The sequence below is a fragment of the Papaver somniferum genome, chromosome 1 (genome assembly GCF_003573695.1).
Source record: "Papaver somniferum cultivar HN1 chromosome 1, ASM357369v1, whole genome shotgun sequence".
NCBI lineage: Eukaryota > Viridiplantae > Streptophyta > Magnoliopsida > Ranunculales > Papaveraceae > Papaver > Papaver somniferum.
In genome coordinates this window covers 157853512-157868370 of record NC_039358.1, presented here as the reverse complement: position 1 = coordinate 157868370, position 14859 = coordinate 157853512, and the positions used below count along the sequence as shown (strand labels likewise).

At 39.4% G+C, this 14859-nt stretch overlaps 1 long non-coding RNA gene across 1 annotated transcript; it reads right to left on the bottom strand.

The window, feature by feature from the left end:
- Window positions 1-8173: 8173 nt before the first annotated feature.
- LOC113305431 lies at window positions 8174-10995 on the bottom strand. Its single transcript, XR_003338501.1, has 3 exons — window positions 9619-10995; window positions 8861-8945; window positions 8174-8635 (listed from the first exon to the last, which is right to left on the bottom strand). It is a non-coding gene; the product is annotated as an uncharacterized LOC113305431 (long non-coding RNA).
- Between the last annotated feature and the right edge of the window lie 3864 nt (window positions 10996-14859).

Genomic DNA, 14859 nt, shown 5'->3' with positions numbered 1-14859 from the left:
CTATCAAAGTCGAGGAACCGAACGCTCGAAGCAACACCAACAAGCGTTTGATCAACAAGCAGTACAACGTTGAAGCTTCCGTGAATGTTGCTGAAGGGATCAAGAGAAAAGCTGAAGCACAGCAACATAAGAATGCTTCTCCAACGTCTCATCCTCCGAAAGCTCCAAGGAAGGACAACCAGACTAGAAACGCACAACCACCAGTTCAGCAGAATGACCAGGAAGTACATGACATCCCTTTTCCCATTGAAGAAGTGATCGAACTATTGGAAGTCTGGATCCAAGAAGGTGCGATCAAATTACCTCCTGTCAAAAGGGAACCAACTGCGAAACAAATGGAAAATGCACGCTACTGCCATTTCCATAGGTATGTCAGTCATCCAACAAGTGATTGCAGAAATTTGAAGCGCATATTCAAAGAGAAGGTCGACTCAGGAGAACTAGGGACTGAAGGAGTGCATAGAAATCCCCTTCCAATCAGAACATTCGCACTCTCCGAGCAGCCGGTCAAGGAAGCAGTTCAATCCTTAATTGAGCATGTCTGCGAGTTGTTGTACTTATCAAAGGCCCCAAAAGATGATATGTTTGCTGCATTGAACCATATTGTGTTAGGCCAACGGCTAACAATTCAAGAGACACTCCCTGAACCTCCAGTAACAGACAATGAGATGTACGATTGGGGACTTCTCACCATGGTCTGTCTCAAGGGAAATTAATTCAAGCGAGCATTGGTCGATGTCGGCACTGCTGTTAACATCATCCCTTGAAAACCCTCAGAGATGCTGGCATCACTCAACAAGAAGCAACTCATGCTCCTATCTCAGTCAGAGACCATGAAGGAATCTCCAGGGATGCTTACGGTTACATCGTTCTCAACATAAGAAACGATTCAACCTAGACAGAAACTAAATTCTTCATAATTAAGGAGGATCCGGGATATGACATGATTCTTGGGCGAGCATGGATTCATGATGGGAAAGTTGCTGTGATATCTTCGTCTTCAGTTGCACAATTCTCCTTGAAGAAAGCTCTGACTCGGAAGATGATCAACCGTTCGAACATTTGACAAAAGTCGAAGCCTTGATGGAACTCACACAAAAACCTGAGGAAAATGCCCACGAATTCTTCAGCAGGTTCCGCACTCAGGCAAGTCTTATTCCCCCTGATGCAAATGTATTACCAACTTTCAAATATGCTACCCTAGTCCGAGGACTCAATTCTTCTCAAAACCTAGCTATCGCCAAACACTATGAGTGAATTGGAAAGCTCCACCAACATGGAATCCCACTATACGAGGAATTCCAAACCAGCAGAAAATATTCAAAGCACGAAAGACCAAGCCTAACAAATTTCATGAAGGAGATTTGGTTCTTAAGGCAACCAGAAGCAATTTGCATTCAACAAAGAATTCTAACTGGGAAAGACTTTTCATGATTGCTAAGTCAATTGCTAGAGGATACTACAAATCGGCTAATATGAAGGGCAAGACAAGTATCCCAGTGATTCATGAGAATTGGCTCAAGATTTTAGACGCATGAAGCATTCAGCATTGGACGTTTTATGCCCAAGACAAACGCTCAAGACATTTGACGTTTACACCTTAGGATTTTCTTTTACCTGTAATTTCAATTCCTCCAAAACGTTCGCAATACTTGCATCCAATATTTGAATTCAGCAATTTATCAAAAGTTCTTTATTTAAGAAACATCTCTTTCAAACCCAAATCCAAAAGAAAATCCTTAGTCAATCAAGAAATTCAAAACCAAACTAAAACCTCACGTCTCTCAGAAGTTCAAAGTTCAAGAGATTATGGAAAGAAAACTAAAGGAAGTCATCGAAGTACGATTCTGCTTCTCAGCATTCTCCAAGACTTGCAAAGCCACTTTCTCCAACTCCAGCTTCCTGGTCAACTCAGCAACTTCAGCCATTTTCTTCATCACGACCTCACTGGTAAAAGCTGTGTTGCCTTCTACTGCTTCCTTGATAGCATCAACCTTTTGACGAAGCCACTTCATATTAAAGCCGAGTTCTTCAGCATTCTTCAAATTGTACTCCCAATCAAAGAGTACATCTCGAGTGACAGTTCTTTTGGGTCTGGTACGAATATCATCTATGACACGCAATATGTTTCCTAAGTGCATTGTCAAGAAATAGCTACGCTCAGGATCTCTTTTAACGACAATATGGCCATACATCTCCCACAACTTCTCATACATATTGGCAGGCCCAGTGGGAACGCTGAATCCGCCAACAAATACATGATACGGGAGTGAAACACCAAAAGGAGGATCGCAAACAATCCCCGCAGTAGGGTACTCGTGTACCACTTTGCGATTCTCAACTACCGGAGCAACATCAACAGTTATAGACGCATCTTCTGCCTGAGTAGTCTCTTCCATTCTTGACTCGGGTTCCACCGTCTCGGGCGTAATTGGAGTTCTAGTCACCACATCTACAGCATCAACCACAATCATTTCATAGTCTTGAGGTGCAAATATGTGTTTCTCATTGTCAATAGCTCCAGTATTGCTCAATTCGTCATTATTGGTTTTATTATTCCCAATTTCGGCATTTGGCACCTAATGCGAAGATTACATGGGATTAGAAGCGGCTTAAACATGGAAATCCACCACAATCATGAAATCCAGTATTGAACTATAATTATGTAAGTTCTTTACTATGCATCCAAGACATGAGCAAATAATACGTTTTTTGCTCGGTTTTGCAGGTTTGAAAGAACGAGCAAGTTTTGGGGTTTTACGATGTTATCACTAAGTTCGTGAAATCGTAAATAGGTAAGAATTAAGGGTTACCATTTTGCAGACACCGTCATGAGCATCATAATTGTTTGGTTGTTTTGATTCCATTGTGTTGATGAAACTCGTGTGGAATGTCGCAGCAATTTTGCAGAGATGACTCAACTTCATAACGGTACAGAAAGTAACGTTTCCAGAGAAGACACTTCAGGAGATGATGTTTCCACAGATGCATCTTCCAGAGATAATGACTGTTCCAGGGATGGTGATTTTGGGACTTCCCAAGGAAAGGAGGAAATTCCTAAACCCAAGAATATCCAGAGCATTGAAGACGGGTTCTTTGAATATTTGTACAGGCCTGAAAAGCGTCCTTTAGGCTCCTCGTTTTGTCTGCTCATAAACCCAAGGACTACTGCTCAGAACAAGTTGGTGTCTCCTTCAGCAATAATTCGGTTCTGTTTGGAAGGAAAGCATTATTTGGCTTCTCATGTGGAACTCAAACTTTCTCGGAAGCCGACTGACACATTTTTTTGGATGGGCAAGGCATATGCTAGGCCATAGACGTGTAAGGACCTTGCTGGATAGTGCACAGGTGACACGAGCCATTCAAGATGCTGGAGATTTGATCATTAATCATGACATACCAGGTATCGTGGCTTTGCTTGCTCGTTGGTGTATCCCTACTCACACCTTTATATGCAGATGGGGAGAGTTTACTGTCACTTTGGAAGATGTAGTCGCCTTGTTGCATCTCCCAGTCACTGGAAACTTCCCTGGAGAACTCTCAGCAGAGGAGAAATTGATATTCGTTACTTTGGAAGCTAAGATGCATAAATTTAATGAGTCTCCCAAATTCTGCTATGCTCAATGGCTGAGATATTGGTGTCCAAAAGATGGGGTTCCATAAGAAGCTGTTGACGGTACCTTGTCCATTGCCGCATTCTTGTGCTTGTGACTTTCTAGAGAAATCCTTGAAGACAGCGGTCACTTGTTGAAGCCGTTTGTGATTCCTTTTGCTATAAGAATGGCCAAAGGTGAGAAACTTCCAATTGGTAGTCTGTTTTTAGGTTCACTGTTTGCCAATCTGGACTCCTTGGTTATTGACTCCAGCGTCTCCAATGGTTTCATGAAAATCGAAACCTATGCCAATTACCCGTAGTATCTTGCAAGGACCCAATGTCGATACCCACCATGCTTTCCTCGAGAAAGACAATGCCAGGATCATGAGATGGTCTACAAAGCAGCCACAATACAAGACGTGTATTACTGAAGTTTTGGACATTGAGTCCGAATTCAATTTTTACCCCTGGGTGTCGGTCCCTGACTTCTTCTCGCAATTGGTCACCTTCAATACTGCTGAAGAAAATGTTACACTGAAGACGGGTGCTGATTTGAATGATGGAGAGAGATCTTTTATATTGAGTTGCACTCCTGGACACCTAATATCAATAATGAATGGAGAATTCCGAGTAGAAGAATATAACATTGATAGGGCAGCTCGACAGATGGGCGTCGATCAGTGTATTCCAGGTCACCGAATGAATAAACCATCAGTTGAGTATTTGAAGGATAATCTGGACTGCACTCATGTGGAAGGAAGTGAGTATTTATTCCGATGCTCTGATCGTGCTAATTTCTTGACTCTGGGTTACATAGACTTCTGGCGTCAGCAACTTGAGCGTCTGTACGTTTTTGTGATGGATGTTAAGTCTTCAGCGCAAGATTTTCCTTCCTTTGACTCGATTAATGCTCGACCAAGGCTGAAGTACCTTTCCCGTGGTGAAAAGAGGAAGACATATCCAGAATGTGCACAGGTAAACCTCTTTTCTCCACGATTTTGATGAAAATAAGCTAGACGTGTTTCAATCATTCATTGATTTTGTGTAGGATGGTCGTGTTGTGAGGCCTCGAATCTGTGTAAACTTCTTAGACCTTCAATAAAGTCCCCAGGGTGGAGAAGGAAGAAGCAAAACAGCTCATAAAATGATACCGAATAATGTGCAGTCCCCTGCCGCTTCTTTGATGAGTTGTTAGCACTTTTATTTGTCTTTGCGACTTTCTCGTCCATGCGATTAGGATCTTAAAAGAATATTGTTAATTCGTTTCAGAATTTTTCTCCATCGGTTATTGATGGTCTTCGTATTGCTCCTGGTCGAATAATTCAGGGATCCAGCATTGACGAGGAAGTCGACGTAAGTATCCTCTTTTGCGCTAATCATCGTAATATGCCTTTGAATGAATTAGTGATAATTGTTGTTGATGTATCCAGGAGGAAATCATTGTAAATAAGTAGCATGTTGATGAAGCACACTCTTCCTTGGGGAATGAGAATATGGAGGACGCTAGAAATCCCGAACCGAATGAAGATAGTGGAGTTGCCAATGGGGATTCCGACATTACTGAGCCTTCAAATGATTTAGAGACCCATCTAGTAAGTGTATCTCCTGTAATTTCTTCATAGAAGTATGATATTGCTGATTTGTGAATGAATGAACGAAAAATTATGTGAATATACGAGTAATTTCGCCAAAATACGTTACCAGAAAATTTCAGACTTCAGCCTTTTAGTGAAAATACCGTAGAATCTTCGTTCGAAATCAGATTTTCGATATCTGCATATGTATCCTCAAGCCCAGAAAATTTCCAAGCTTTAGCAAAGAATCTTTTTGAGTTTTGATCATAAAGCCTGAAAAAGGCGAAACAGTAAACTTTCAGGAGACTTTCAGAACTTTTTCAGATCGTATGTTGTCCAATGGTTTGGCCACATCTCCTTTCTCTTTCATTCGATTGCTATGAAATTTTGATATGTTGTAGAGGACATTCATATGAAGATAATGGTATATGACCCAACCTTGGATTCTTTACCAATTGCTCCCAGTTAATCGTTTCATGCAGGGCAGTGTAGAATTTCTTCAGATGCGCTTGTTTGAAAACGTGTTTCATAATCTTGAACCCAGGATTGATCTGATCGAAGACGAGCTTGATGAATATAGGGAATATGAGAAGAATATTCAAAAGTCAACATTGGCTTTTCATGAAACTATGAATAATTCACATAACCTTTCATGTGAACATTCGCTGATTTTTACGTGTACATACACTATAAAATCACTAAACTCATACATACACTACGAATTCATCAACTCATAAATTATTTGCTTTCAACAATTTTTCATAAATCAAAACTTGATTTCTATTTAATAAAACGTGAATAAGTCACGTACCTTTTTTTTTTAAAATCGTGAGTTAACAACTCACGTAAATATATAAAAAAAAAAAACTTTTTTGCTCAAACGAGCATTCGTCTATGAAACGAGGGTCTTTTCTGTTTTCTAAAGGTCCACATATTTCAAATAAGGTGTTGAAAGTTTACAAATAAAATTTTATCATGAACTCCAGGTCTTTTCAAAATTTCCTTTAACCCTAAGGATCATTATTTATTACTTTTATTGCGAACAAACCTACTTTCCTAAAAGTATTTGCAAAGTTCATGCTTTGAAAGTAAATTCGGGTTTTCATGAAACCTAATAAAAAAAAAAAAATTCTACTGCAACTAGACCATGTCTATGCAAAATTTTATGTATCTCTTCCATATTAAGGATTTTTACTCGTTTCCTAAGCTAACGAACGAACTGGAGCATATATGCGTTTTCTAAAAATCCTTCATAAATCCTTCGCATGCTTGCAACTGTGGGGTTTCGTCTTGTGAACAATTCATGAATCATGAAACACACAACAAAAAATAATAATTTTGCACGGACTTACCTGTCGGTGTCGGCCGGAAATCTGTCGAACAGTGATCGGACGGCGGCGGTGCTGGAGCTGGCGTGAATTTTTTTTCCTCCTCCCTGCTGCTCGAGCGTACAATGAAGAGAAGAGATGCTCAGTTGATTAACAATAAAAAAAATATTAGGGTTATTTACCTTTTATATTAGTTTTATTTCCAAAACCTAATACGCATGGGTTTCCCTTTTGGGGCTTGGGCCCGCAAACGCTAAACCGACCAAAATTAAGATTTTTGATCAACCAAATCGGCAACACCTCACCTCTTCATGTTCACAAAATAACACTTTTTCATGCCTTTAGGATCTGCATTTGAGCATTTGCTCGTATGTGACATCATTACGGCAAGTCGTGGATTCTGACAACACCTTTGTAGACTGAGTTCAACCACTGATCTCATCGACTGAAAATCACCATTTAATGCATACTGCGGAACATGGCTGTCCCTCACTACACAGGGGACTTAATGTTGATGGTGGATTTTCAACAAAGGGCAAAAACGTAAAATTATGATACATGTTTCTGGCACGGCTTTCAGGCATGCAACCGTTCATATTTTACGAAGCCACGACGAGTATGTCTTTCGAGAAGCCTCCACTAGCTGAGCGTTCGATCCCTATCATTTCATCGTGACCTCTATGCAGAATAACATAATTGGGTGGTTCTACGTAGATTGAGTGCTTAACGCCTTCAGGAGGTGGCACTCACTATTCCCTGACTGCAGGAGAGAGACCCACTTCCACATAGAAGAATAGTTGGGCGGCGGACGCCTTCAGGACGTCGGTGATACTCACCGTTCCCTGACTATGTGGAGAGACCGTGTATAGATTCAGACGGTTCTCCGTATATTGAGAGCACTAACGCCTTCAGGTCGTAAGCAACACTTGTGACTCCCTGGCTATGCACCCTTTGGATGGATATGACGCCTTAACTGGATAATATCTTTCCTACAATAGATTAATTCTGCCGTGACATTTACCACTGAATTCCCAGAATAATCTATTATTGCTCCTATTCCATGGTCGAATCCATGGCCTGATCCCATGGAATGGCAATAACCATTGCTCCGATTTTATGGTCGAATCCACGGCCTGATCCCATGGAATGGCAATAACCATTGCTCCGATTTTATGGTCGAATCCACGGCCTGATCCCATGGAATGGCAATAACAACTGTTCCGATTCTATGATCGAATCCACGGCTTGATCTCATAGAATGACAATAAACAACTGTATTCCACGAATCTCATGGAATGGTAATAGGTAATTTTATTACTCCGATTCTATGGTCGAATCCACGATCCCATGGAATGATAATGTCTGTTTTATTATTCCGAGTTCATGGTCGAATCCATAGCTGATCCTATGAATTGATAATAAATAACTACTTATTTTATTACTCCATTTCATGAATTATTCTCCATTGAATTTTATGAATTAGTAATAAATACTCAACAACCGGGCATCTGGACCATCACTGAGTAAGCCCCACAGAAATGGTGCAAGTGTACTCGACAATTGTAGCGCCCCTAAGCTAGCAGCTGAATAATCCAAGAGATTAACTAAACAAAGAGGCACTAAGAATCTAAATCAATTACATATACACTCAATTAAGAAATCTGCTACAATAATTAATACAAACTTAACCCACTCAGAAATATCTATATACAAGAACTCCTCTCAAATGATACATATACAATAGTCATATAGTTTTCAAATATAATATGCAACATAATAAACCTAGCCGAAGTAATCTAACAAACGGACTCAACTCCTCGGAGCTTTTGCTGCACAACTCTGATCTGTCTTTGAAACTGAAAGTGGGAATGAGTGAGCACATCATCCCTAAAAGGGGTGCCCCGTAGGAATAACATTTAACTTTTAAGTAATCAAGGCAAGATTTGGAAAACAATAATGTTTTCCGCGAACATTAAAAAAAGGGACCGAGTCACTGAAATAAACAAACAGGTATATGGACAAACTCCTTCTTCAAACAATGTATAATATTGATGCCCGCTTCCACACCGATTAGTAATATTGATGCCAATTCCACACCGATTAAACATATAATATGTATAAATGCGAAGGAGCTAATCCTACATGCCACAAGTGAAAATTCTTATTTCCCATAACAATTCGTATCGACAACAAAACAATACAAGTCCTTTCCGAATCGTGGAAAGTTTCAAAGGATCAACAGAACAATCATAATGCAAACTAAACAATGTATGGAATATACAAATGGGCAATGCATGAGTTTGTAAATATAAACTTTTATAAAAGAAACAATAATGGTTACAAAAGAGTTAAAGTATTCCCACCTCTTTTGATGACAAACCACGCCTACCTCGAGATCCACGATCCACTGGTTCATCATTTGAATCGATCGTTCTTAATATAGACTAACTGTTAATCACACGAGAATACTAAGAATCTAACCAAAGAGACGCACACAAGAATCATACAAATCTTTCTAATCATTCTAGGCCCACTTAAGGTTCTACACCTTTTATTATCTATCTTTATTATATCTAAAGTTCACTACTTCAATTAGATTGATTGTATAATCCATTATCTAAGTCTTATGAATATCCAAAACTTTATAGAAGGAGCCAAATGCTAGTTCGGACCATAAAGGGTCCAAAATGTGAGATTAAGAATACAAGGTACTAAGTTCAAGTTCTCTAAACAGGCCCATTAACTAATATCTAATCCACCTGAGTCAACTAACGGTCACTAACGGTCAAAGTGATAGTCAAGGGTCAACTAACAGTAAACGTCCAGTCAAGGTCAAGTCCTGGTCCAATGGTAATATCTAAATCGGTCAACTGAGTCAACTCGGGTCAAGACAGGTAACTCAGTGGGTCAATACGATCCAACTCAGTCAGATTAACTGAGCCAGCTAAGTCAGATACTGACTGGGATGACTAACAACACGAGACCTAAGATATTACAGCTTCAATTCCTATAACATAACCTTCTCTTTATCATTTCAACTTCAATCAATTTAAAGCTACAAAGCTCATTACAACAAAAACATATACATACCAATTAAACTTCAACTACAACTTAGCTTTACCTGCAAATGCAGTTCCAAGCTTTCACAGCAATCTAACTGCAACTCTATATTCATCACCAAACTTAATCACAACCCTCTGCAGACCTAACTCATAATTCAACCTCAACTCAGTTTATAACCCAAGCTCTATGTACTTCAACACAACCTAATTCAGATCCATTATAACTACAAACTGCACCTTCACAACTTCAGCATATCACTCATATCCCCCGCAACTTGAACACACAGACAACCATCATCTTAAACCACCAACAAAACTAAACTGCCACTGTAACATCATTATCTTGACACTGCCAATTCAATATCGTCATCATCTCCAAATCTTAACATACATCTTCACATATCCTCTATTAACATACTTCTAATCCTTCCCTGCATTCCACCACACCACAACAGCAATAAGAACACCACCACTACCTGTAACCCCCATTCATACATCATCTACTCAAACACCCAAACCATAACAACTCCAATCCACACCAACCTAAACAACAAATCCAGTTCAATACCACCAACAATCTCAACAGTGTTACTAACTCAGTTATATCATAACACTATGACTCCATCTGCACTTCAATTGAGATCATACTCACTTCTTATTACCTACAATTTTCTACACCAGCACCACCAGTAATTCCAGCAAGCCACCACCAATTCCATACACACTATGGTTCCACCTCAACTACATAACACCATTTCTGTATCAAACAAACTTAACTTGCATTCCCAATTAATTCACAGAATCCGTAATTCTCTTCATCCAACTCAATTCAATAAGAAATACGATTTATAGAAAACAATTACACAAACCTATTCTTCTACTAGCTATAATCCATTCATACATTCTATGAACCTTAGAAGAAAGTTTACACATAAGAGACTCTGAATTACCTTTTCCCACAATCTCTCTGTGTTTGTATCAGCACCTGAATAACTCCACCAGTTGAAATCAACCCATTTCTTAGATTGATTGATTCGTTTCAGCTTATCACCAGATAACCCCTAATCCAAAGTTCATCACAGCTAATTCCCAAAATCTTCACTCAAACAGAATCACAACCCCAACTATCAAATTTAGATTGTTCTTCAACTTAAAACTCTAATTCAATTCAAACCCATCTCATAACAACATCTTAGAATATCGATTTCATCTTCTTATCATTCTCTGAGTTCTTTTTCCAAACCCTAGCTTCTAAATCTCTTCTTCCTTCGAGTCTGAATCCACCACAGACACCATCACCATCACCGACGACTACTGCATGATCTTTTCCACCTTCTGCTGATCATAAAACCTCCATTTGACTCTCTAAAATTCGCAGAAGAAGAAGAACAGGAAGAGAAATAAAAGAGAAGAAGAACGAGAAAGAAAGAGAAAGAGAAAAGCTAAATGAGCTTATCTGCTCGAATGGATCTGATAAGGCCAAGGACAAATGATAAAGGAACTCACCCAAAATGATATGGGAAGCCCATGTCGGTCAGACTTCATAAATTATTAAACTGCCCTTCATACTCATCCGATGATATCTTCTTCGTCCGGTATCCGATTGACACGTCCGAGTAGTCCATTTCGCGTAACTTTTCGAGATATATCCAATGGTACTAGTTTCGTATCTATATCGTTGTTAAATTAATTTCTATTAATTAACGTTCGTGTTAAACTAATCGAGTTATTATCGGCTAATTCGTCATTTGACTAGTCTAATAGCGTTAACGAGCTCCAGGGTCTTTACAACAATGATGCACGACTGAGCACCCGAATGCAAAAACTAGCATCCAAAAATGTGGACAGATGAGGAATCCTACACAAAACTGGAGAAAACAACAAATAATAATAAAATAATAAGAGGCGCCAGGCCCACCGGTCGGCCGGCCATACCCTAGCTGTGGACGATCCCATGCCTCTTCTATTATTTTGCCCTGTTTTGTTATTTTCATGAACTCATGAAAAACTCATTCAATTTTAGAAACTTTCCTTATTTGTGCAAAACTCATGAGTTCTCCATAACTTCATGGATTCATGAAAAATAATATTATAAAATATGGAAAGGTATGCGGGACCGGGCAACCTAGCTGGCCGGCCATGTCCAAGTCGTGGCCGGTCCCACATCTCACAATCCCTAGTTTTTTATAATTATTATTGCCTAAACTCATGAAACTTCTCCGTTTCAACGAAAACTCATGGATTCTCCATAATATTACGGTTTCATGAAAAATAATAATATAAAATTAGAGAAAGGTGTGCGGGACCGGGCAACATAGCCGTCCGGCCATGCCCTAGCCGTGGACGACCCACACCTTGGAATCCCTAGTCTTTTATAATTATTATTTTTCTCAATTCATGAAACTCCTTGGTTTGAGCAAAATTCATGATTCCTTCATATTTTCTCAAATTTTGCTCGAATCATGAAAAATTAAAAACCAACATGGTCACATGACTGGCTAGCCTCTCACGTCAATTTTAAATGTTAAAATACATTTATTTTAATATTTACAAAATATTGATCAATTGAGCATATATGCTCATTCCAACAAAAATCAAGAATTTCAGCCAAGATGAAACTCTTCTGAAAATTCACAATGTTGCTCGAATGCACGTCAGGAATTACTGAAACTCTCAGTACTGAGACATGGACACCATGGCAATACGTGCATGCCTTAGTGACCGACCAGAGTCATCCCTAGGGCTTGCACAAAGCCGGTCCCACAAGATTTCATAATTCTGACCTAATTTGCTCAATTGCTCATACTGGGCCCAAATTCTCTCCAACTAACCTGGGGATTTGCTCAATCGAGCACCAGCTAATCCCACATCCCTAAGGGCCGGTTTCATGCCTTCTTGGCCGGTCCCTCACTTCTCCATGAACTAGGTTTTATCACCTAACGCTCAATCGAGCAACTATTTTCAATAAATGATGAAACCAGCATTTTGTCATCATTCCTTCACCAACAGTCCAACTGAGGATCCTGGTGCATGCTTACTCGAGCATTTGGGCATCACATGGATGTCCATAATCTCATGTGGTCGGTCTCTCCCTTACTCATGACCAATTTTCATCAATTCGTCAATTGATGAAGGATTTATCAAAAATTAGGGTTTCGAACAAACGCTCCACGAATTACCATTCTAAGCAAGTTCAAACACTAAATTATATTTATCAAGCGATCAACATCTGAATTAATTATATGTAATCTACCAATATTTTAATTAATATTTTATTGGGTCACGTCACCAGTAAATAATTCGTCGAATTGAGTAATACTTGCTCAGTTGCTCGAATATTGACCCACTATCAATATTCAGTAATTTATCTGTAATTCGTCGAATTGAGCAAATCCCACTATCAATATTCAGTAATTTATAAGTAATTCGTCGAATTGAGCAATACTTGCTCAGTTACTCGAATATTGATCCCATTATCAATATTCGGTAATTTATCAGTAATTCGTCGAATCGAGCAATAGTTGCTCAGTTGCTCGAATAACCCACATATATTTAGTAAATCATCAATATTCAACAACTCGTCGAATTTACAATATTTTCTCAGACGAGCAACATTAACATATATTCATGAATCGCTGAGCATTTGTCAAAAGTGCTCGAGTCAACAAAACCTAGACTCATTGTCTGATCAGTCAACAACTGACTAACTAAGACACGTTTTTCATACAGACTCCGCAATTCGTGAGACATCAATCACGTCACAAATAGGGGGATATCACCTAAGGTTTTGGTCTGGCGGTCTACGGCACATGGATTCATCCACGACGAGAAATGTGCGTAAGTCGTGCAAAAGGTTGAAGGAGTTAGCAAAGTAGTGGGTGCACGATCAGTCAAGTCTCCACACGACATGGAACTGACTTTAACACAATCTCCCATTTTCCCACTCTTTCACTCAAGAAACCGTCACACTTACAGGGATCAATGTGTTCACCACTCTGACAATATAAATAAGTCTCTGAATCCATGATTGAAGGACATAATTACATCATCAGTAATCGTTCATACAGAATTTCTCGAGTAACTACTCTCAAGAATTCGTCAATCTACCAGAACTTATTCGAACTTACCAGTTCACCAATTATTGCAGAAACCTTCAGCACATCCACAATCCTTGATCATCACTGATCCCACACAATTCTCAGCTTCCCTCCTACAGATCAACCCATCTCCCTCCTTGCGACCGAATTGACTCTGGAACGACCATTGACTTGGTTTAGGCCGGAGTCTTACAAATTGATCTCTCGAATCTAAGCACTCCCTTTGGAGTGCATATGTGTGAGGTTGAGCAGTTTGCTCGGTTGAGGAGTCTCGACAACACGCTCGTCTCTTCACTCCCTTAAAAACCAGTAAACTGTTTTTCCCCACCCACAAGGGTGCCAAAACTTCAAGAGAAATACAGAGACTTTTGAATCCTAATATGAAGGAATTTTTTCGCACTGAGGTGCCCAAATTATTAGATGTGGGTATCATATACCCCATATCTGATAGTAAATGGGTCAGCCCTGTCCAGGTTGTCCAAAAGAAGTCTGGGATTACAGTAGTTGCGAATGAGAACAATGAATTGATCCCTACCCGTGTTACCACCGGGTGGAGAGTATGTATAGACTACCGTAAGATGAACTCAGCCTCTAGGAAAGATCACTTTCCTTTACCATTCATCGACCAGATGTTAGAAAGATTAGATGGCCATAACCATTATTGTTTCCTAGATGGATATTCTGGTTATAACCAAATCCATATAGCCCCGGACGATCAAGAGAAAACAACCTTCACATGTCCATTTGGTACTTTTTCTTACAGGCGTATGCCTTTTGGGTTGTGTAATGCACCCGCAACATTCCAACGTTGCATGCTAATTATCTTTTCGGACATGGTTGAGCGATTTCTCGAGGTCTTTATGGACGATTTTACAGTTTTTGGATCCTCTTTTGATGAATTCTTGCACCACGTTACACTAGTTCTAGAACGTTGTAAACAAAAGAACTTAGTCCTTAATTAGGAAAAGTGTCATTTTATGGTTAAATCTGGAATAGTGTCAGGACATGTGGTGTCCTCTAAGGGAATAGAAGTTGATAAAGCGAAGGTTGACCTAATTTCAAAATTAAGACCATCTAAGAATGTAACAGATGTTAGATCTTTCCTTGGCCATGTTGGATTTTATCGTCGTTTCATCAAAGACTTTAACAAGATTGTCTTACCTCTGTCGAACCTACTTGCTAAAGATACTACTTTTGTGTTTG